This window comes from Bos javanicus, chromosome 8 (assembly GCF_032452875.1).
Source record: "Bos javanicus breed banteng chromosome 8, ARS-OSU_banteng_1.0, whole genome shotgun sequence".
Lineage (NCBI taxonomy): Eukaryota > Metazoa > Chordata > Mammalia > Artiodactyla > Bovidae > Bos > Bos javanicus.
Genome location: NC_083875.1, coordinates 85981447 through 86006226, shown reverse-complemented (window position 1 = coordinate 86006226; position 24780 = coordinate 85981447). Strand labels below are relative to the sequence as shown.

Below are 24780 nucleotides of genomic sequence, written 5' to 3'. Positions count from 1 at the left end.
GGGTTGGCCAAAGAGTTCAATCATTTGCAGTGTTGTTTGCTATTCAGTTGCTAAGTCATGTCCGACTTTTTGAGACCCCATGGAATGTAGCACCCTGTCCTTTACTATCTCCCACAGCTTGCTCAAATTCATGTTCACTGAGTCGGTGATACAATCTAACCATCTCGTCCACTGCCGTTGCCCTCTCCTCTTGCCTTCCACCTTTCCATCAGGGTCTTTTCCAGTGAGTCAGTTCTTTACAGCAGGTAGTCAAAGTATTGGAGCTTCAGCTTCAACATCAATCCTTCCAATGAATATTCAGGACTGATTTCCTTTAGGATTGACTGGTTTGATCTCCTTGCAGTCCAACTGACTCTCAAGAGTCTTCTCCAACACTACAGTTCAAAAACATCAATTGTTTGACACTCAGTCTTCTTTATGGTCCAACTCTCACATCTGTACATGACTACTAGAAAAACCATAGCTTTGATTATATGGACCTTCTATATCATTCTTTCTATATCAAACTATATTGTTCACAATATCTTATAGAAAAGCCCAAATGAACTTTATGGTCAACCCAATATATACCACACCACCATCATTTAATCTCTCTGAACCTCAGCTTTTTCATCTGTAAAGGAGGAAGAGTAATCATGCTTTACTTATCTCAAGATTTTTGCTAAGAGCCTATCAAATAAATGATAGCACCACTACACAAATGCAAGAAATGGCATTCTCTCTGTCTTAACTTCCCTGATCACAGTGACATTTCCAACATCTTTTCAATTTGCAACTTGAAAAATTTGTGTTCCTCCTAATTCCCTAAGGAGTGTAGCTTTTTTTTTTTTTTTTTTGCCAAATATGCACGATGACAATAAATTCAACCCTCAGCCCAAATGTTCTCCCCTTTAGGATGCTTTCCCTAATGCTAATTACACATTCTATTCACATCCCCTCATCATGAAGGGCTGACAAGATTTATCTAGTGGCTCAGATGCTATAAAAAATAGATTCTTAATACCACAGTATGTAGTATTTTGTCCTTAAAAGAATTAATGCACTCCTTATGACTCCTTATGTAGTAAAACAAAATAAAACCATGTTTCTTTTAAACTCTAAGTCCTCAACTGTGAATCCCACCTCTGAGTCTGTATCCTCAACAAAACAACAACAAAAAACCCTAGAACTATATAAAATCCCCTTTCTCCTCAAATCACCTCTGGAGAACAGGCCGGCAACATTTAAGACACACCTTTTCTTTTTTTCAAATCCCTCCAGCTTTTCTAACTAGATAAGTCCTCAGGGAAATAACTTACGACTGCTTTGAATATACGTTATGTCTGGCAGTTTGCTATGAACCACACTGGCTTCTGTGATCTCACACCTTAAATACACCTTAGGGAAGGTCCCCAGCTCTCAGGAGACTAATCACAGATCAGAGAAAAACAACAGTACAGTATCATTCTCAGTATTTCATCATTTGAAGAAATATGCTGTTTGGTTCAGACTGTTCACAAAACATACTATGATAAAACAGGTAAGATGTTAACAATAGGTGAAACTCGTTTTCATAAGCAAGGTTTCCATACTCTTTTCCCACAAACAACCACATCTGACTGGTTATTCCTACAGGTTTCAACCATCTTCACATGAGTGCCACTACCACAGATACTTCTAAATTCATTAAAAAAAAAGTCAACAAATCCTAATTCAACACTCATCAGAATCAATTGGAGGGCTTTCCTAAAAATCCAGACTAGTCAGCCCCACCTCGAGAATTTCCACTCAGTAGGTCTGGGTGGGGCTGAGAATCGCCTTGTTAACTAGTTTTCAATGACCCTGATGCTTTGAGAACCAATGCATTAGGTAGGCAATCTGCATTCACCTAGCAGCACATATTCTATAGATTATTGTGAAAGTGTGTCTCCTGGGTTCTATTTAGCTGCCAGAAAAATAAAACTTTCTTTTTTTTCTAACCCAATCTTCACAACCTCCTGAAATATGTTAAGAAGTTCTACATCATCAACCAGATCTAGAAAAAGACTCATGTTCCTGGGTGAGACTTGGGCATTAATGTTCCTATCAAAATTCTATTTTAAACCAAACACATTACCTGGAATCAGGGCATTGCTATGCAGGTGGTATCAGCAAGAAAGATTCTCCTTATCAGTTATTTTTAGTAAAAAAACAGCATACCACATCATTTTGCAGACCATAATTTGGATTCCTAACCAAAAGATGTTTAGTATCTGAATATTCTTTTTAGTAAGTATATAAACACTGTGGTCATATAATTACATCCACCTTTAAATACTGTGACACTGTTTAGAATTTTTAAAATAAATTGCAGCTAGTTCAACATGAAAAACTTAAAATAGTAGATGAAGCAGGGTTTACTATTCACCTTACTATCTCCATTTATTTACAGACTGAGAAGGATAACAAGATTTTACATCTTTTACATTCCTGAACTACTTCTCAAAGAAAATACTATTCTGTGAAACATATTTGAAACACTTGAGTGACAAGCTTGGATAACTTAAAACAAGGGCAGGTGTGTAGCTCCTGGGAAATCACAGGCTTAGATCAGACCTTCTATAGCAAGATACAGAGAACATCTGGTTTAAGTAGTGGATTGAATTTATACACTAGTTTCCCCTTCCTCCTAAGATCCTGGTGAGAAAAAATTTTAAAAAGGATAAGCTCACGGAGCAAGAAGCAAGAGGTTTCAATGGATTTGGGAAGAAAGCAAGCAGACACAAGTAGAGGCAACTAAAACTGAGTGAGGAAGCTGTAGCCTAAAATATGACCATGAAGAGAGTTAACAGATAGTTATGTCTTATCAGAAAAGATGAAAGACAGTGAGATGACCATCTTCAAAGTGCTAAAAGAAATACATGGTCAACCAAGAATTATATATCCAGCTAAGTTCTCCTTTAAAAATAAAGGAGAAATTAAGGCATCTCCAGATTTAAAAACAAAGACCAAAAAAACAGATATGAGAGAATTTGTTGCTAGTAAATCTGCCCTATGAGAAATACTAAAAGAATCCTTCAGGCTGAAATGACTGACATCATAGGGCATCTATAAAGATTTCAAATCCTAAATGATGATGCTGTTAAAGTGCTACACTCAATATGCCAGCAAATTTGGAAAACTCAGCAGTGGCTACAGGACTGGAAAAGGTCAGTTTTCATTTCAGTCCCAAAGAAGGGCAATGCCAAATAATGTTCAAACTAGCACACGATTGCATTCATTTCACATGCTAGCAAAGTAATGCTCAAAATATTTCAAGCTAGGCTTCAACAGTATGTGAATCAAGAACGTCCAGATGTACAAGCTGGATTTAGAAAAGGCAGAGGAACCAGCGATAAAATTGCCAACATCAACATGTCAACAGAGAGTAACATGGAAACTTACATTACCATATGTAAAATAGATAGCCAATGGGAATTTGCTGTATGACTCAAGGAACTCAAACTGGGGCTCTGTAAAAACTGAGAGAGGTAGGATGGGGAAAGAGATGGAGGGAGGTTTAAGAGGGAGGGGACAGATGTATACCTATGGCAGATTCATGTTGACGTTTGGCAGAAACCAACACAATTCTGTAAAGCAATTACCCTTCAATTTAAAAATAAATAAATTTAAAAAAAAGAATGAACCCTAAGGTAAATGATACTTTGGTTGACTATGATATATTAATATAGGTTCATAGATTATAACAAATGTATTATTCTGGTAAGCAATGTTGGTAATGGGTGATGTATCTGTTGGAGCAGGGAATATTTGGGAAATCCCTGTAACTTCCTCTTGATTTTGTTGTGAACTTAAAACTGATCTTAAAAAACTAGTCTTAAAAATATGGACCCAAAACCATAAAACAAAAAAGCATAAATTAGATTTCATCCTCCCGCTAAAAAACTAAACTACTAATATATACAATCTACAAAAGACATGTTAGATTCAATGACACAAACAGGCTGAAAAGTAAAGGACAGGGCTTCCCTGATGGCTCAAGTGGTAAGGAGTCTACCTGCTAGTTAGTACAGGTGACACAGGTTCAATCCCTGGTCTGGGAAGATCCCACATGTCACAGAGCAATTAAGCCCCACCATCTGCAGTGATTTTGTTTGCCATGAAGTGAAGGCACCGGATGCCATAACCTTAGTTTTTTGAATGTTGAGTTTTAAGCCAGCTTTTTCATTCTCCTCTTTCACCTTTATCAAGAGGTTCTTCTTTAGTTCATCTTTGCTTTCTGCCCATCAGGTGGAGGGTGAAAAGTGCTACTTCCTAAATATAACCAGAGGCAGCTCAGCTAAGAGAAAACAAAAACTTGTGCTATAGCGCCACCTATTGGAAGAGAAAAGAAAATCCTTTAATTATTTTTGAGTTATCAGAATCAGTTGAAATGAATTCTCTATTTCAAATACACCGCCAGAGGAACAACTCATGAAGCATCATGAAGAACCACAGTAACACTATCACAAAAAGAAAATGACAATTTCATCCAAAGCAAAATTAAAACTATGGAGTATTATGATCTAATAGAGAATTCAAAAGAGCTCTCATGAAGAAACTCAACAAGCTACAAGAAAACTCAGAAAGGCTCAAGTTCAGTTAGCTCAAGATAAAAATTACTGAAATGAAATAATAGTTTACCAAAGAGGTTGAAACCCTAAAAAAGAACAAGACAAATTCTGGAGCTGAAGAACTCAATATATGACATAAAGAAGGTATTAGAAAGCACTGGAAATAGAGCAGACCAGATACCACAAAAATACAAAGAATTATAAAAGAATATCACGAACAGCTATGTAACAACTAACTGGAAACATAGACAAATTTTTAGAATCATTATAACCTCCCAAAACTGAATCATGAAGACAGACAGTGAAATGGAAACATAAAAACCTCCCCCAAAACAAAAGCCCAGGACCAGAGGCTTCACATGTAAATTCTAACATTCAAAGATGATTTAATATCTATCCTTATCAAACTCTTCAAAAAAACTGAAAACTAGGGAATGCTAAGTAATTTCATAAAGCCAACATCACTCTGATACCAAAACCAAATGAAGACAACACAAACAAAAAAAGAAAATTATAGCCAATATCTCTGATAAGCAAAGATGCAAAAATTCTCAACAAAATATTAGCAAGCTGAATACAATACATTCAAAGATCACACAACCATGATCTACAGAAGCAAGGATGGTTCAACATCCTCAAACCAAACCATGATCTATCAAAGCAAGTTGATTCAACATCCTCAAACCAATCACTGTGATACATCACATAGATAGATATGTATATACAAGAATTGACTTCCCCAGTGGCTCAGATGGTAAAGCGTCTGCCTACAGTGTGGAAGACCTGGGTTCAATCCCTGGGTTGGGAAGATCTCCTGGAGAAGGAAATGGCAACCCACTCCAGTATTCTTGCCTGGAAAATCCCATGGACAGAGGAACCTGGTAGGCTACAGTCAGACACGACTGAGATAGATATGTATATACAAGAATACACACTACTTAATCACAAAAATAATAGAATATTGCTCAGTATAAAGATGATACTGCTCAGTATCATCTTTCAACATGGATGTACCTTAAGGGTATTAAACTAAATGAAATAAGTCAGATGAAGAAAGATAAATACCATGTAATTTCACTCATGTGAAATATAAAAAAATAAAAAACTTGAATAAATAAAACCAAATAGATAGATATAGAGAACATAGTGGTCACCAAAGAGGAAGGGGTGATCGGGGGAGAGTGAAATAGGTAAAGGGGATCAACTATATGGTGACAGATGGAAACTGAATTTTTGGTGGTGAGCTGTAACGTACATAGTAAAAATATATTATCGTACACATGAAGCTTATATAATGTTGTAGCCAATGTTACCTCAACAAAAAGGTAATTAAAAAACAGAAAATCTGAAGAGACATGATTGAGTATGCATACACACACAAATGAAGCTTAATCCTATTCGGGGATTCAACCAACCACGGATGGAAAATATTTGGGAGAAGAACCCCAGAAAGCTCCAAGAAGCAGAACTTAAGAATCTGCTACATACCTGCAACTATTTACATAATCTTTAGCTTGTATTTACAACCATTTACATAGCATTTGGGCTTCCCAGGTGGCACTAATGGTAAAGAACCCCCCTGCCAATGCATGTAGACATTAAGAGACACAAGTTCAATCCCTGGATTGAGAAGATTCTCTGGAGGCAACCCACTCCAGTATTCTTGCCTGGAGAATCCCATAGACAGAGGAGTCTGGCAAGCTGCAGTCCACAGGGTCACGCAGAGTCAGAAATGACTGAAGTAACTCAGCACGCAGGCACGCACATACATAGCATTTACATCATATCTATAAGTAATTTTATAGGGTTTATAAGTAATCTAGAGATGCTTTAAAGTATACGAGAGGATATGCATAGGTTATATGCAGACATTACATCAATTTATATAAGGGACTTGAGCATCCATGGATTTTGGAATCCAAGGTGGGGTGGGGGATCCTGGAACCACTTCACTGTGAATAAGCAGGATGACTGTATTTACAACTGGAAGTTTCAACACCTGTTTCCAAGGAATTGATAAATCAGGTAGGCAGAAAATCAGTAAAAATATACATGACCTGAACAGTACCATCAATCAACTTGATCCAACCGATATTTATAGAACATTCCATCCAACAACAGAAGCTCACACGGAACATTCACCAACATTCTGGTACATAAAGCACAATTTAATAAAGATAAAAGAATACAAACCTTATAAAATATGTTCTCAGAGCATACCAAAATAAAACTAGAAATCAATAATAGATGACAGCTAGACAATTCAAAATATTTGGAAATTAAACAATGTACTTTAAATTATACATGGGTTAAGAAGTCTCAAGATAAACTTGAAAATGTTTTGAACTGAATAAAAATGAAAAGTACAACTTAATTTACACAACATGAATATACTTAATGAACTGTACACTTAAAATGGTTGTTGTTTAGTTGCTAAGTCATCTCCAACACTTTTGTGACTCCAAGGACTATAGCCCACTAGGCTCCTCTGTCCATAGGACATCGTATTAACACAGAGAACAAGAAAAATCATGTGATCATATAATACATGAGCAGAAACAGTTCAACATCAATTCATGATAAAAACTCTCAAAAATTAGAAGAGAACTTCACTAAACTAATACAGATTACTTTTTAAAAATCACAGCTAACATCATTCTCTTGACTATGCCAAAGCCTTTGACTGTGTGGATCACAATAAACTCTGAAAGAAATGGGAAATTCTGAAAGAGATGGGAGTACCAGACCACCTGACTTGCCTCTTGAGAAATCTATATGCAGGTCAGGATGCACCAGTTAGAACGAGACATGGAACAACAGACTGTTTCCAAATAGGAAAAGGAGTATGTCAAGGCTATATATATTGTCACCCTGCTTATTTAACTTATATGCAGAGTACATCATGAGAAACGCTGGGCTGGAAGAAGCACAAGCTGGAATCAAGATTGCCCAGAGAAATATCAATAACCTCAGATATGCAGATGACACCACCCTTATGGCAGAAAGTGAAGAGGAACTAAATGATGAAAGTGAAAGAGGAGAGTGAAAAAGTTGGCTTAAACTTCAACATTCAGAAAACTAAGATCATGGCATCTGGTCCCATCACTTCATGTCAAACAGATGGGGAAACAGTGGAAACAGTGTCAGACTTTCTTTTTTGGGCTCCAAAATCACTGCAGATGGTGACTGCAGACATGAAATTAAAAGATGCTTACTCCTTGGAAGCAAAGTTATGACCAACCTAGATAGCATATTAAAAAGCAGAGCCATTACTTTGCCAACAAAGGTCTGTCTAGTCAAGGCTATGGTTTTTCCAGTAGTCATGTATGGATGTCAGAGTTGGACTGTGAAGAAAGCTGAGTACTGAAGAATTGATGCTTTTGAACTGTGGTGTTGGAGAAGACTCTTGAGAGTCCCTTGGACTGCAAGGAGATCCAACCAGTCCATTCTGAAGGAGATCAGCCCTGGGATTTCTTTGGAAGGAATGATGCTAAAGCTGAAACTCCAGTACTTTGGCCACCTCACGCAAAGAGTTGACTCACTGGAAAAGACCCTGATGCTGGGAGGGATTGGGGGCAGGAGGAGAAGGGGACAACAGAGGATGAGATGGTTGGATGGCATCACCGACTCAATGGACATGAGTTTGAGTGAACTCCAGGAGTTGCTGATGGACAGGGAGGCCTGGCGTGCTGCGATTCATGGAGTCTCAAAGAGTCGGACACGACTGAGCAACTGAACTGAACTGGACTGAACATCATTCTCAACAGCAAGATGCTAGGCTTTCCCCCTAAGATCAGGAACAAGGCAAGGATATCCTCTGTTTGTTGTTGTTGTTCAGTCCGTAAGTTGTGTCCAACTCTTTGTGACTTTAGCACGCCAGGACTTCAGCACGCCAGGTTCCACTGTCCTCCATTTATCTCCCAGAGTTTGTTCAAATTCATGTCCACTGAGTCAGTGAAGCTACTTAATCATCTCATCCTCTGCCCCTCCCTTCGCCTTTTACCTTCAATCATTCTCAGTCTTGGGCTCTTTTCCAGTGAGTCGGCTCTTCGAATCAGGTGGCCAAAGTGTTGGAGCTTCAGCTTCAACATCAGTCCTTCCAATGAATATTCAGTGCTGATTTCCTTTAGGATTGACTGGTTTGATCCCCTTGCAGTCGAAGGGACTCTCAAGAGTTCTCCAGCACCACAATTCAAAAGCATCAATTCTTCAGCACTCAGCATTTTTCATGGTCCAACTTTCACAACTGTACGTGAGCACTGGAAAAACCATAGCTTTGACTATACAGAGCTGTGTCAGCAAAGTATTCCTCTGCTTTGGAATATGGTGTCTGGGTTTGTCAGAACTTTTCTTCCAAGGAGGAAGCTTTAATTTTGTGGTTGCAGTCACTGTCTGCAATGATTTTGGAGCCCGAGAAAATAAAATCTGTCAAAGTTGCCACTTTTTTCCCTTCTATTTGCCATGAAGTGATTCAAAAAATCTAAGTTTTTGGATTTTCAGTTTTAAGCCAGTTTTTTCACTCTCCTCTTTCACCCTCATCAAGCAGTTCTTTAGTTCCTCTTCATTTTCTGCCATTAGAGTGGTATCATCTGCATATCTGAGGATGTTGATATTTCTCTTGGCAATCTTGATTCCAGCTTGTGATTCAGCCAGCCCGCCTTCTGTATGATGTATTGTGCATGTAAATTAAATAGGCAGAGTGACAATAACAGCCTTGTCATACTCCTTTCCCAGTTTTGAACCAGTCAGTAGTTTCATGTTCGGTTCTAACTTACTTCTTTATCTGCATACAAGTTTCTCAGGAGACAGGTAAGGTGGTGTGGTATTCCCATCTCTTAAGAATTTTCCAGTTTGTTGTGGTCCACAAAGGCTTTAGCATAATCAATGAAGCATAAGTGGATGTTTTTCTGGAATTCTCTTGTTTTCTCCATGATCCAATGAATGTTGGCAATTTGATCTCTGGTTCCTCTGCCTCTTTGAAACCCAGCTTGTACATCTGGAAGTTCTCGGTTCACATACTACTGATGCCTAGCTTGAATAATTTTGAGCATAAGATGTTAAGTATTTCCCCTAAGATCAGTAACAGGGCAAGGATGTCCTCTCTCATCACTTCTAATTCAACCTTATACTGAAAGTCCTAGCTAGTGTATTTAAATAAAAAAAAAAAAAAGAAATGAAGGGTATTCAGGCTAGAAAGGAAGAAATATGTAAGACTGCTTTCAGTTCAGTTCAGTTCAGTTCAGTTGCTCAGTCGTGTCCGACTCTTTGCGACCCCATGAATCGCAGCACGCCAGGCCTCCCTGTCCATCACCAACTCCCCGAGTTCACTCAGACTCAGGTCCATCGAGTCAGTGATGCCATCTAGCCATCTCATCCTCTGTCGTCCCCTTCTCCTCTTGCCCCTAATCCCTCCTAGCATCAGAGTCTTTTCCAATGAGTCAACTCTTCACATGAGGTGGCCAAAGTACTGGAGTTTCAGCTTTAGCATCATTCCTTCCAAAGAAATCCCAGGGCTGATCTCCTTCAGAATGGACTGGTTGGATCTCCTTGCAGTCCAAGAGTCCAAGAGAGTCCAAGACTCTCAAGAGTCTTCTCCAACACCACAGTTCAAAGGTATCAATTCTTCAGCACTCAGCTTTCTTCACAGTCCAACTCTCACATCCATACATGACCACTGGAAAAACCATAGCCTTGACTAGACAGAGCTTTGTTGGCAAAGTAATGGCTCTGCTTTTTAATATGCTATCTAGGTTGGTCATAACTTTCCTTCCAAGGAGTAAGCATCTTTTAATTTCATGTCTGCAGTCACCATCTGTAGTGATTTTGGAGCCCCCAAAAAGAAAGTCTGACACTGTTTCCACTGTTTCCCCATCTATTTCCCATGAAGTGACAGGACCAGATGCCATGATCTTCGTTTTCTGAATGTTGAGTTTTAAGCCAACTTTTTCATTCTCTTCTTTCACCTTCATCAAGAGGCTTTTTAGTTCCTCTTCACTTTCTGCCATAAGGGTGGTGTCATCTGCATATCTGAGGTTATTGATATTTCTTCTGGCAATCTTGATTCCAGCTTGTGCTTCTTCCAGCCTAGCATTTCTCATGATGTACTCTGCATATAAGTTAAATAAGCAGGGTGACAATATACAGCTTTGACATACTCCTTTTCCTATTTGGAACCAGTCTGTTGTTCCATGTCCAGTTCTAACTGTTGCTTCCTGACCTGCATATAGGTTTCTCAAGAGGCAGGTCACGTGGTCTGGTATTCCCATCTCTTTCAGAATTTTCCACAGTTTATTGTGATCCACACAAAGGCTTTGGCATAGTCAATAAAACAGAAATAGATGTTTTTCTGGAACTCTCTTGCTTTTTCAATGATCCAGCGGATGTTGGCAATTTGGTCTGTGGTTCCTTTGCCTTTTCTAAAACCAGCTTGAACAACTGGAAGTTCACGGTTCACGTATTGCTAAAGCCTGGCTTGGAGAATTTTGAGCATTACTTTACTAGCATGTGAGATGAGTGCAATTGTGTGGTAGTTTGAGCATTCTTTGGCATTGCCTTTCTTTGGGATTGGAATAAAAACTGACCTTTTCCAGTCCTGTGGCCACTGCTGAGTTTTCCAAATTTGCTGACATATTCAGTGCAGCACTTTCACAGCATCATCCTTAACCATAGACAACATAACTGTATGCAGAAGACCCCAAAGAATCTACCAAATAACTCTTATGAAGAGTTTAGCAAAGTCAAAAGGCACACAGCCAACACATAAAAGTCAACTAGTCAGTAAAGATGTCAATTTTCTGTGACCTAATGTAATCCCTATTGAAATTCTAGCCAGGTTTTTTTTTTAATAGAAATATATAAACTTATTTCAAAAATCTGTGAAAAAGTAGAGGTACTAGAATAACCAATCCAATTCTGGGAAAGAAAAGCAAAAGCTTAAGAATTTATATTATTCAAGATTCACCATTACAGTAATGAACATGGGGGCGGAGGGGGGTGGAGAACAGACACATCAGTCAATGAAACAGAATAGAGAGTATGGAAACAGACCTACACAAATACTGTAAATTTTTGACAAAAGTGCAAAGGCAATTCAATGGAGAAAGAAGTCTTTTCAATAAATCATGCTACACTGGAAGTCCATATACAACAAACTGAACTTCACATCTTACACAAAAATTAACTTGAAGTAGATCATAGACCTAAATGTAAAATGTAGAAACTAAAAAATTTGTATAAGAAAACTTAGGGGAAAAAATCAGCATGACTTTGAGTTTGGTGATGAGTTTTTAAGTACAATACTAAAAGCAAAATTCATTAAAGAAAAAAATTTTAAGGGGAAGTCAAGATGGCAGAATAGGAGGACCCAGAACTTGTCTCTCCTCACAATTACATCAAGAATACATCTACAAATGGAACAATTCTCACAGAGCATCTTCTGAACATTAGTGGAAGACTCTGGACACCTTAAAGGATAAAAAAAAATGCCCTAACAACCAGGTAGGACCAAAGAAAGAAAAAAAGAAAAGGAATAAAAAAACAGGCCAGCAATCCTGGCGGGAGGCTGAAGGTGAGGACAGGTTCCCACATTCAGAAAATGTGGAGAGATCAGCTGGGGCAGAAAGGGAACTTTGGGGGATCAGGGGAAGGCAGAACAAAGTAAGAAATGCATGCATGATCTGTGCCTTAGCCCTGAGCACTCCACTATGAGTTGTGTGTCTCCTGGTGTAGAGGGAGTTGAGTGCTGGAAAGCGGGGTTCAGAGAACTGACTCAGGGAGGATTGGCTGTGAAAAGACAGCCTGAAGTAACAGGACTAAGGGCCCCACAACCAGGAAAGTTTACACAAAAAACCTGGGACATCATAGAAGCAAGGCATCATTGTTGAGTGGCATAGAAGGGGTAGGGCCACCATTGCAACCCCCTTCCTCAACCATCTTCTTCAGCCTCTGCAGGCACTGGGAGGGACTCCCACCAGAGTGATCCTGCCCCAGTATAACAGCCTGTCAGTCTCCACTGCCACAGGCACTTCAAACACAGCCCAGCTGTGGTCACAGTTACCCCTCCTTGGCCTGGGTGAATAAGTGTGCTTCAATGATGAGCAGATTAGAGCAAGTCTTGGTTTCTAATACCATTTTCCAATGAAAGAATCCAGGGAAATAGGTGATTTTACATAAAAAAGAAGCAGCAGCACAGATGAACCTGGAGATTGTCATATTACGTGAAGTTAAGTCAGAAAGAAAAAGACAGATACCATATGATATATGCGGAATCTAAAATATGACACAAATGAACTTATTTACAAAAGAGTCACAGACATAGAGAATAGACTCGTGGTTGCCAAGGGGAAGCGGGATGCGGAGGAATGGATTGGGAGTTGGGGATTAACAGATGCAAACTATTATATATGTTAATAGAACAGATAAACATCAAGGTCCTACTGTACAGCACAGGGAATTATATTCAATATCTTGTAAAAAGCCATATGGAAAATAAAAAAGTAAAAAACAACAAAGATAAACAAAAAGAGAAATGGCTGATTTTAGAAGCAGAGTAGAGAATATACAAGATGATCCTGCCCAGAAAGTAGGAAAGTGCTCAAAACACAAACTGCTAGGGCTATGTCAAAGCGATTCAGAAGCCAACTAAAACAGCTCACAATGGCAAATGCTGGAACAATCTGAATAACAAAATAAATAATGCAGTTTTTAGTTATAACTGTATGATGATAGAAAACTTTGACATCCTCAATAATAATAAAATTAGATCTTTGATATTTTTCCAATTTTCAATCATATAGAATTGTGTCTTTGTGCAAATATATATATTTTTCAAAGTATGAAGACAGAGTATACAGGAACATACTGAAAAGAGACATATAAACTAGTATATGTTAAGCAGGGAAGAAGCCAGGATAGTTAGGGACTCATGAGTCAATATAATAAATACCTGAGTTGCTACTAGGTGCCAAGAACTATGAGGGGCATGAGGAATATAAGGATAAATAGTCCCTGACCTTTAAAAACATCATTGTCTGGGAGAAAGAATGAAAGAATGAAAGCATATACCCAGGGAGTATTTTTATTCAGTTATCTCTCCTTTCCCTATAAGTCTGAGAAAGAATTCCAGCATATGATTTTATTTTCCTGTATTACTCTAAATCCTCCCAACTCCACTCGTGATGTTTGTCTCCAGCAAATAAAATAAAATATAAAAATTCTGAAGGATTTACTGAAAAGACTGGAAAAGAAGAGAACTTAAGTGTTAACAATGTATAACTGACTAGATAAAACTTCCTTCAGAGACTCCCCCAACAGAACCCTCCTGGGGGTGGGGAAATGGGCAGTGGGGAGTAACAGGTACAGAATTGGGGTCAAAAAGGAGCAGAGAAGTAATTCTGTTCCTGGGTTGGTAGACTGGGTTTCTGTAGACTAATTTAATAAATAGATTCGTGTGGTCCCTATTTTAGCAACAAAACATCTGCTCACAAAGAACTTAAATTATGCACGTAAAAAGCACATTTATTTGTCATATGCTGCTGCTGCTGCTAAGTCGCTTCAGTCGTGTCCGACTCTGTGCAACCCCATAGACGGCAGCCTATCAGCCTCCCCCGTCCCTGGGATTCTCTAGGCAAGAACACTGGAGTGGGTTGCCATTTCCTTCTCCAATGCACAAAAGTGAAAAGTGAAAGTGAAGTCGCTCAGTCGTGTCTGACTCTTCACGACCCCATGGACTGTAGCCTACCAGGCTCCTCCGTCATATGCTACTAGATTAAAAAATATAAGGTATAAAATAGAATGCAGAGTATGATCTCATTTTTATTAAGAAATACATAAATAGAACAGGTACATAAACAAAGACCAGAAGAACATGTCAAAATATTAACAGAGTGTATTTTATTTTCTGATTATCAGTATTTTCTAAGTTTGATATTGACTATATATTTACCTACCTTTATTTATTTCTAGAAAACATTATTTTTAAAAGTCAATACATATTATATGCAAACTTCCTGGGAAACAGTATTGTGTCTAGAATAAAATAAAAACATAGAAACAACACTAATTAAACTACTGGGCAATTTAAACCCTAAATCAGAAGGTTTTTTTAAATGAAGAAAATATAAATCCTCTAGAACATTTTCCACCTAGAGCTAAATTAAATTAGTCTTTATAAAGCTATAAAAGTAACATATTAGGATTGACTTTGAAAACAGTATGACTCTAAATGAGAAAATGTTTCCATGAGTAGCTAAGACCATATGGCCCTTCTTAAACATACAGGAATCTAAGAATCTATAATAATTGATCCATTTAAACTATTATAATGTCTAGCACAAGTATTCAAACATTTTTGATGAAATCAAGTCCTGAGTTCATTTATAGGGCCAGACAACCTTCCTTTTGAAGGGAAGAGTGCCACAAATTATTAGATCGAGTGTGCAAAAGAAATGATGCTGCTTGAACTGTAGTGAATAAAAACTCCAAGATCAAAAAACACATGCCTTTGTTTCCCTCAAGTACAATTTGTAGGCCTTCTCTAAACCATTCTCTACCTGCAATGGCCAACTCCTTGCACTATAAACACATCCAGCAGCACTACACAGCATCCAGACAGCAAAGTATGAGCCAAAGACTAATATCTTCACATCCAAGAGAAAGAACAAAGAAAGGAAGTATTCTTTCATAGCAGCTAGAATAAGGCTAGTTAATGGTTTTGCAGTAGAATCTGCCACTCAAAAAGTTATGGATTAAAATCATAAAGGTTTACTACCCAACAGAACAAATGTTAGGTTTTAAATAAGACCAAAAAAAAAAAAAGAAGAAGAAAACATGATCATTAACAAACTGAGAAAATGTTAAAGCAGAATCCCTATTAATAGTTTCTTATGCAAGCGTAAGTAGAGAGTTTCAATTTTTCATCACTGTAACTAGTTACAATACAAAATTCACAGCTTCTTTAAAAATCTAATTTGCTCAATTTACTGTGATCAGATTGATCACTGTTTGAAAGTGTTGGAATTGGGGTTGGAGCACCAGGTCTTCCTCAAACTAAAACTCACTTTATTTCCTCTATCCCATATTGCCTCCATAAGAACTAGACAAATAAAACCTTTTTAGCAGCAAAGTGCATTAAATGACAGTTAATAATTGCAAAGAAATGTTTTGATTATTCAACTTACATTTTTTAGAACATGAAATATATAAGCAAATTAAGTATTAATAATTAAATATATCTTTTGGTGAGAATGAAGTGATATGGGAAAGAACAGATAAAGTCACTGGAAAAGAAACATTTCAGTGTATACATATGCATACCAATGATACCATTTATTTTTAGAACTAAAGAAAAATCTTCAGATTTTGAGGCATTTGGAAGAATGAGATATGTTCTAAAGAGAACTGTGATTTAAGGTTTATCTTCAGCATAATTTTCTGATTTCCAATTGGAATTGTGAGGTTCAAGCTCATCTCCTAGAAGAATTTTCTAAATTGTGTGAACCTGAATAATCTATATGATTAACAAGAGGGAGATTATTAATTAATAGTAGAACAATACAACAGAACATGAAAACTTACAGACTGGAAGCATTATGAATGAATTGTGGTTTTTAAACTTTTTTCATGGTGTTTTAAATTTTAATATGGACTTTAAAATAAATGCCTTGAGCCATTTTCTCAGGAGTAACAGAGTAGCAACAACAGAAGCTATATAAAAAAAGAGGGGAGAAAAGGGGGGAGGAGAAAGGAAGGAAGGAAGAGGGAGGGAGGAAGAAAGAAAACCAAAATTGCCAGCACTTTCTCAAACTGAGAGGTGTGCAAGGTGCTAGCTCATAAACCTTGGCTTCTCTCAAAGCTTGGTTGGCCACCTCTTTGGAAGAGAAGATGTAATCTCTGCTCTTTCGAATCCCTAGGGTACACGCCATGAGGACGTGGGGGCTGGGTGGGAAATTTATGGAGTAGTTGTTCTCCAAATGGTTCCTAGATCACCAAAATGGAATCACCTAATAACAGTTAAAATGCAGATTACCAGGCTAGGTCCCAGATACTGAATTCACATTTCTTAGGTGTGGGGGGCTGAGAATATTCATATTTTAAGTCACAAAGTAGAATTCTTGGTTGGGACATAACTGGAACAGAGGCTGAGAGGCAACATGATGAATGGGTTTTGGAGCCACAGAGGCTTGGGTTTAAATCCCAGTTCCTCATTAAATAGCTCTGACTGCAGCATGTCACCCAAACCCTTGGATCCTCAATTTTCTCATTACAGAAGGTGGAATGACAGTCTGTTTTGGAGACTAAGTAAAATTATGTGTGTGTACGTGTGAGGCGTCACAAAACTTTTCTAATAGACGACCTTTCAAGTTCTTCCAACTCATTTGCTTTAATCCTCTAATGTATGTAACTATCACAAGAACGTCTCTTTATCTCTTCCCTTAAAGCAGGGTTTCTCATCTTTTTCTCATTTACCCCCTCTCCTCCCAGGAGCCTTGCTAAGCATTTTCTCTTCTAATCTCCCAGTCCGAGACAGACAGTACTTAAGTTTTATGGCCCTTTGGTAAGCCACAAGCCATTGTATTGTCTGAGATCTTTTTCCCCTCAAAAATATGAGCACTATCATCCACGTTGAGAATGTCCATCCCCGAGAGAGGTGACTTGGTCAAGGTCACACAACAAATTAGGAGCAGGATCTAGTCTACATTGGCCACAAACCGATGGTCTGGAACCGGCCCATCCGCCCTCCCCCTCAGTTTACTCATTTACTTTTAATTAGTTACTGATATTTAAAAATCAGGAGCTCCTACAAAAAGATGTCGGGTCCTGGGCGGGGTTGAGAGAGGCCCCTCGCAACCGGGTCCTGCAGCCCCGAAACTCAGGCCAATCCCCCTCACTGAGGTGCCCGCCAGCACTCACCACGTGAGGATTCAGACATTTAACACGCAGCTGGAATCGCCGGGGCAGCTAAGTTAACAGCAGATCGCGCGCCTCTCCCGCGGCTTCTCATCCGTAGTCCTCGTAGCGGCAGGCGGGTCGCTTCCCCGCCTTCCCCACCCCACTTGCCCCCCGTCCGCCGGCTGACCTCCGCCCAGCCCCAACTGAACCCCACAGGCCGTGCTTCACCGAGGTGTCCCAGAGGCCCCGCCGCTGCCCACCAGGGCAAGCAATACTACCGCCACTCACAGTCCTGCCTGCCTGACCAGGCCGCCCGCCTAGCGGTCCATTCACCGCCGCTGGGCACTAGGGGCTGAGGTAACGCTCCCTCTGCGGTGCCCGGCGCGTCCCCGCCGCCTCGCACTGCACCAATCGCCGCCGCGCGCTGCTGCACGTGACGCGCGCTGGCCAACGGCAGCTTGAGACGGCCCGTGTCGCGGCTGGTGGCTCTGGGAGCTTTCAAAGTGGGCTGAGGGGTTGCGGGGTGCTAACTGCCTGCTCAGCTGACGCTGTTGGGTGGATTCGGGGTCAGTTCTGCGGGACTGCGGGTGGCCGAAGTCCAGTTTTGACTCCCGCTGCTCTCCCCGGACTACACCAGTAGAAGAAAAAAGGGAAAGGAGTACTTGGGGCGAGGGCTGACACAGTATGGGGTTTGGCCAGCCTCTCAGTCCTGCACAGAGAGCCTGTTTTCCACCTTTTCTTCCTCCGTTGTCGTCCTAGTCCAGCCCCAGTCTTGCTACCTAGCCTCCAGCTAGTCCCAGAAGTTCCCAAGGACGGGAATACTGGGATTAGATCAAGGCCCAGCAGTCAGCCTCACGTTAGCTCCTTTAACAGATGGAAGGATGGGTTCGCCTGCATGCCTAACTTTCAACATCCTAAGCCCTTACGCTCTTTTCCCTCTCTCAGAAGGTGTTAGGTTGGTACCCCAGGAATGCAAACTCAGCTCTATCCTTACTGTTGGCTTCTATCCTCAAGTTTGGGCCAAAATGGTGGTTGTAGCTTCAGACATCACCTTAGTTTATTTTAGTTTGATCTAGTAGTCATTGTATTCTTCACCACTACTCTTTGCAGAAAAAGAAAAAAAAACAAAAAACAGTTTCACAGTAACAATTATTAACTCTATCAAAAGTTGACCCTTGAGATATACATATCTTTAAAATTCTATGATGGTTGTCTGGAAAGGCAGTTGGACTATTAGGCTGAATGATATGATACAGCATTGCCATTTGTTCTAAACAAATACAGTTTGAGTTGTGAGCTTAACTAGTCACTGTTTTGCAAAATGAAACACCAATTTTACTTGACAGATGAAAGGTTGTTGTTGAATCACGCGAATACACCGGGATTCTTGGCCCCGGGAGGAGAAGAATTCAAATCAGGGCCAGAGACGAGACTTGATCACTTAGAGCTTTTGTGTAATAAAGTTTTATTGAAGTATAAAGGAGATAGAGAAAGCTTCTGACATAGGCATCAGAAGGGGGCAGAAAGAGTACCCGCTTGCTAGTGTTAACAATGAGGTTATATAATCCAAAGAATGTCTGGAGGTTATAAAGACCTCATCAGACCTACTCCCATAATTTACATTTTAAGATAACACTGTCCTCAGGCAAGATACATCCTTGTAAAGACCAGGTCTACTCCCATAGTTAACATTTTAAGATAACAGAAGGTTGAATCCAAAGACTGTCCTTAGGCAGGATACATTATTTTTTTTTCTTTCTTTTTTTTTTTTTTAGGATACATTATTGTTATATAATCCTAAGGAATGTGGAGAAAGAAAAAAAGTTTGTCCTTTCTTCCTCCTTGAGAATTCCAGACCCCTCTCTCCTTGGGGACCCCTAGGCTCCCTATCAACCTGCCTAGGAAATGACTTTCTCACTAAGAAACTAGTATTCAGAAGAGTATTTGTTAGATTTTTAAAAAATCTCTTTTAGAAAGGATCTTTCCAGAAGCCCCACCCAAGAACTTCTATCTACATCTTACAGATTTGAACTTAGTAACATAGCCTTGCCTGGTACTCTAAGCACATTTCTGTCCTCAATAAAATTCCCTTCCAAAAAAGGAAGGAAGAATGCCTTTGGATGAACAACTACAACCTCTTTTTATAAACACTTGCAAGTGGTCCTGTACCACACAACTCAGTAGAAATAATTCCTTCCCCTGGGTGTGCTGAACAACTTACTAGGCAAATATAAACTCTATGGCTGACTCTGTGCTAAATGCTTTACATATATTTTCCTCTTAAATGCTCAACAATCCTGCAAGGTGGGCGGGCATTACTAGCCCTCTCATGTGCATGAACACTGAAAGATAATAGTGAGAAACCATAGATATACCAAATGATATAGATATACTACTGAGCTGCTACACAGTATTTTACAAGCACATGGGCCTAAGGAATATAATTTCATGTACTAAGTCAAGAAGGACCACTCTGTCTAAAACTGACTAGAATCAAACAAAATGAGAATAAGGCCACTCCCCTATAAGCGCAGGAAGCAGGCCTCAGGTAATATACCCAGTGTAAAACTATAGTTTGTCAAAACACCAATATAGTAATGTTGTAAAAACAAATGCTTTTGATAAACAGACGAAGCTAAAAGAGAACTGAAAAAGTTCAACTTGGTACTTCTCAACACTGTCCAGGGGAGAAGAGTGCCCATATTAGAGTTTATTAGCAACCCACTCCAGTACTCTTGCCTGGAAAATCCCATGGACGGAGGAGCCTGGTAGGCTGCAGTCCATGGGGTCGCTAAGAGTTGGACATGACTGAGCGACTTCACTTTCACTTTTCACTTTCATGCCTTGGAGAAGGAAATAGCAACCCACTCCAGTGTTCTTGCCTGGAAAATCCCAGGGATGAGGGAGCCTGGTGGGCTGCCATCTATGGGGCTGCACAGAGTTGGACACGACTGAAGCAATTTGGCGGCAGCAGCAGCAGTAAGTAATGAGACTGATTTTTTGCATTCAATAAACTTTAATGCTTATTGAATACATGCTGCTCCATTAAGCATTAGTCAGATAATCCCTGCCTTTAGGGAGTCCACAGTCAAGGGGGAGAAAGACAAGAGTACAGACAATTTGAACACATCATGATACTATGGGGGATATGGAAGAGGTGAGAAGGCATCAAACCTGGAAGGGAAGGAAGGGAGTTGTCACAGAAGAATTTCTAAAGAACTGATGGCTCTAACTAATATTTTTTTTAAAGAGCTGATGACTAATGGGGTCTTGAAAATGGAACTGGAGACCACCAGCTAAGTGTAAGGAATGGTAGTACAAAAGTATATAGATGGCAAAGAGGGTGAGGCATATTGACTACTGGGTATGAAGAGATAGGGGATAGGAGAGAACGTGGAACAGTTAGGCAGTGCCTTATCATGATGGGTCGAATATTCATGCTAAGGAGTTTGATTGCTATGGCCAGTAGCATCCATTGTCTCCTTGCTTTGGGCGGTGGGTGAGGGTGGGTGGAGTTACTTTACCTTGTATACAGTTTTCTTGGTGGCATTCTTACTTTAGACATCTTCTGCTTCCCCAGCCAATGGATGGGCACTTGACACAAGCAAAGCCAATCAGATGAGAGGAAAAGATGCGGGATAGGGAGTTGAGTGTTTAAACATCTGCACTATAGAGCTGGTGAGGCTCTTGGATCCATGAAAAGATTCCAAGGTTGGATGGTACTCACAACTGACAATATTTTCCTTAGCAAACCCAATAACCTAGAGTTTAGTTACTTCATTTTCACATCTCACGACTAGCTATAAATACTGTATTTTAGCTGCTGAAAAGATGTACTCTATAGTTATTTTGATTGTACTATCTAGCCAAAAATTAAATTGTATTTAATCATCCCTGTTACAGAAAATCTGTACTATATAGAAATCATTTTTTAGTTAACATTAAAACAGTTTATTCCAGGCACCATCTCCAATTATGATATCCTCAGTAATACACCTTAGCCACTGCTCTGAATCTATCTCCTGTGCCACTGCTCTGAATCTTTCTCCTGTTAGTAAGGGAGATAAGTGGACAGTCATTCTTGAATGGTAAGTTGTTGCACTTATTGAAGACTTGCCCTGTTAGTTTATCTCAAATATTCCATTATTGAGTTGAATGAATGTTCTGGCTTGGCAGTTTTTCAAGTTGTACTTTTGTTTCCTTATGAAGCACAAGCTGGAATCAAGATTGCCGGGAGAAATATCGGTAACCTCAGATATGCAGATGACACCAGCCTGTGGAAGAAAGTGAAGAAGAGCTAAAGAGCCTCTTGATGAAAGTGAAAGAGGAGAGTGAAAAAGTTGGCTTAAAGCTCAACATTCAGAAAACTAAGATCATGGCATCCAGTCCCATCCCTTCATGGCAAATAGATGGGGAAAGAGTGGCACTTTATTTTTGGGGGCCCCAAGAAAGAGAAATGCAAAAAAGAAAAATGGCTGTGTGAGGAGGCCTTATGATAGCTGTGAAAAGAAGGAAGGGGAAAAGTAAAGAACAAAAGAAAATATATACCCATTTGAATGCAGAGTTCCAGAGAATAGCAAGGAGAGATAAGAAAGCCTTCCTAAGTGATCAATACTAAGAAATAGAGGAAAACAGTAGAATGTGAAAGACTAGAGATCTCTTCAAGAAAATTAGAGATACCAAGGGAACATTTCATGCAAAAATGGGCTCAATAAAGGACAGAATGGTAGGGACCTAACAGAAGCAGAAGATATTAAGAAGAGGTGGCAAGAATACACAGAAGAACTATACAAAAAAGATCTCCGTGACCCAGATAATCACGATGGTGTGATCACTGACCTAGAGCCAGACATCCTGGAATGTGAAGTCAAGCGGGCCTTAGAAAGCATCACTACAAACAAAGCTAGTAGAGGTGATGGAATTCCAGTTGAGCTATTCCAAATCCTGAAAGATGATGCTGTGAAAGTGCTGCACTCAATATGCCAGCAAATTTGGAAAACTCAGCAGTAGCCACAGGACTGGAAAAGGTCAGTTTTTATTCCAATTCCAAAGAAAGGCAATGCCAAAGAATGCTCAAACTACCGCACAATTGCACTCATCTCACATGCTAGTAAAGTAATGCCTAAAATTCTCCAAGCCAGACTTCAGCAATATGTGAACCGTGAACGTCCAGATGTTCAAGCTGGTTTTAGAAAAGGCAAAGGAACCAGAGATCAAATTGCCAACATCTGATGGATCATCAAAAAAGCAAGAGTGTTCCAGAAAAACATCTACTTCTGCTTTATTGACTATGCCAAAGACTTTGACTATATGGATCACAATAAACTATGGAAAATTCTGAAAGAGATGGGAATACCAGACCACCTGACCTGCCTCTTGAGAAACCTGTATGCAGGTCAGGAAGCAACAGTTAGAACTAGACATGGAACAACAGACTGGTTCCAAATAGGAAAAGGAGTACGTCGAGGCTGTATATTGTCACCCTGCTTATTTAACTTCTATGCAGAGTACATCATGAGAAATGCTGGGTTGGAAGAAGCACAAGCTGGAATCAAGATTGCCGGGAGAAATATCAATAATCTCAGATATGCAGATGACACCATCCTTATAGCGAAAGTGAAGAAAAACTAAAAAGCCTCTTGATGAAAGTGAAAGAGGAGAGTGAAAAAGTCGGCTTAAAGCTCAACATTCAGCAAACAAAGATCATGGCATCTGGTCCCATCACTTCATGTCAAACAGATGGGGAAACAGTGGAAACAGTGTCAGACTTTCTTTTGGGGGCTCCAAAATCACTGCAGATGGTGATTGCAGCCATGAAATTAAAAGATGCTTACTCCTTGGAAGGAAAGTTATGACCAACCTAGACAGCATATTGAAAAGCAGAGACATTACTTTGCCAACAAAGGTCTGTCTAGCCAAGGCTATGGTTTTTCCAGTAGTCATATATCGATGTGAGAGTTGAACTATAAAGAAAGCTGAGCACTGAAGAATTGATGATTTGAACTGTGGTGTTGGAGAAGACTCTTAAGAATCCCTTGGACTGCAAGGAGATCCAACCAGTCCATCTAAAGGAGATTAGCCCTGACTGTTCATTGGAAGGACTGATGTTGAAGGTGAAATTCCAGTACTTTGGCCACCTGATGCGAAGAGCTGACTCATTTGAAAAGACCCTGATGCTGGGAAAAATTGAAGGCAAAAGGAGAAGGGGACAACAGAGGATGAGATGAATGGCATCATCGACTCAATGGACATCAGTTTGGGTAAACTCCAGGAGTTAGTGCTGGACAGGGAGGCCTGGCATGCTGCGGTCCATGGAGTCGCGAAGAGTTGGACATGACTGAGCAACTGAACTGAACTGATAATTATTTGCAATTGTGTTTGAAATAAGCCATATGTAATTGTCTCAAGTTAATGTGAGCTGTTTTTAGCGGTGCAAAAGCTCTGATTGCATATTTTCTTTTTATCCTTAGTATTAATAAAAGATGGGCATTCATGTTTAATCATATTCACAGATTACCTTAGTGAACAGAAATATGTTTCATTATCTTTAAATCAATGAATTTCAATATGTTCCAAGGTTTCCCCCCAAATGCTGCATCATTATGACACAAAAATGATAAACCTCCTCCCAAGGTTTTGAATATAATTTTGAAAATGAGAATATATCTATCTTTAATTATAAAAAATACTCATTGAAAAAAATAAATTGCAAGAAAGTAGAAAAATATGAGGACTACCTTTAAAATATATAAATTTTATGTATAAAAATACATAAATTTAAAATATAAAAGTGGCTTATACTGTCCAAGACATTTTTCTACAAATTTATTCAAACATAAGCTTAATTTAAATAAGATCATATGACATACTATTTCATAATTTATTTTTTACTTAACATAACCTAGACAGCTTTGAATAACAAATTACCACAAACTTAGTGACTTTAAACAATACTTATTTATTATCTCACAGTTTTTGTTGCCAGGCTGCATCAGCTGTTGGCCAGGACAGCAGTCCCATCAGAGGTTTGACCATGGAAATATCTGCTTCCAAGCTGTTATTGGCAAGATTGATCTCCCTACAGCTCTAGACTGTGGTTCCATTTTTTTTGCTGACTGTCAGCAGTGGGCTGCTCTCAGATTCTAGAAGCTGTCCTCAATTCCTTGCCACGTGGTTCTCTCCATTGACCCTCTTACAACCTGGCAGCTTCTTTGAAGCCAATAAAGGAGTGAGAATTGTGACCCCATGGACTGTAGCCCACCAGGCTTCTCTGTTCATGAAATTCATGGAACAGGAATGGGTTGCCATGCCCTTCTCCAGG

The 24780-nt window shown here is 39.4% G+C and overlaps 1 protein-coding gene across 3 annotated transcripts in view; it reads right to left on the bottom strand.

Moving 5' to 3' along the window:
- The window catches only part of PTPDC1 (protein tyrosine phosphatase domain containing 1), a 74344-nt gene extending 56472 nt beyond the window's left edge, over positions 1–17872 (bottom strand). The window contains exons 1-2 of one of the 3 annotated variants that reach the window (XM_061426247.1): positions 17481–17872; positions 4200–4332 (exon numbers count right to left, since the gene is read on the bottom strand). The gene's annotated coding sequence lies outside the window, so the exon portion shown is untranslated. The remainder of the gene's footprint in view (positions 1–4199; positions 4333–17480) is intronic. The other 2 variants (XM_061426246.1, XM_061426248.1) reach the window with 2 other exon arrangements.
- Positions 17873–24780: the final 6908 nt, after the last annotated feature.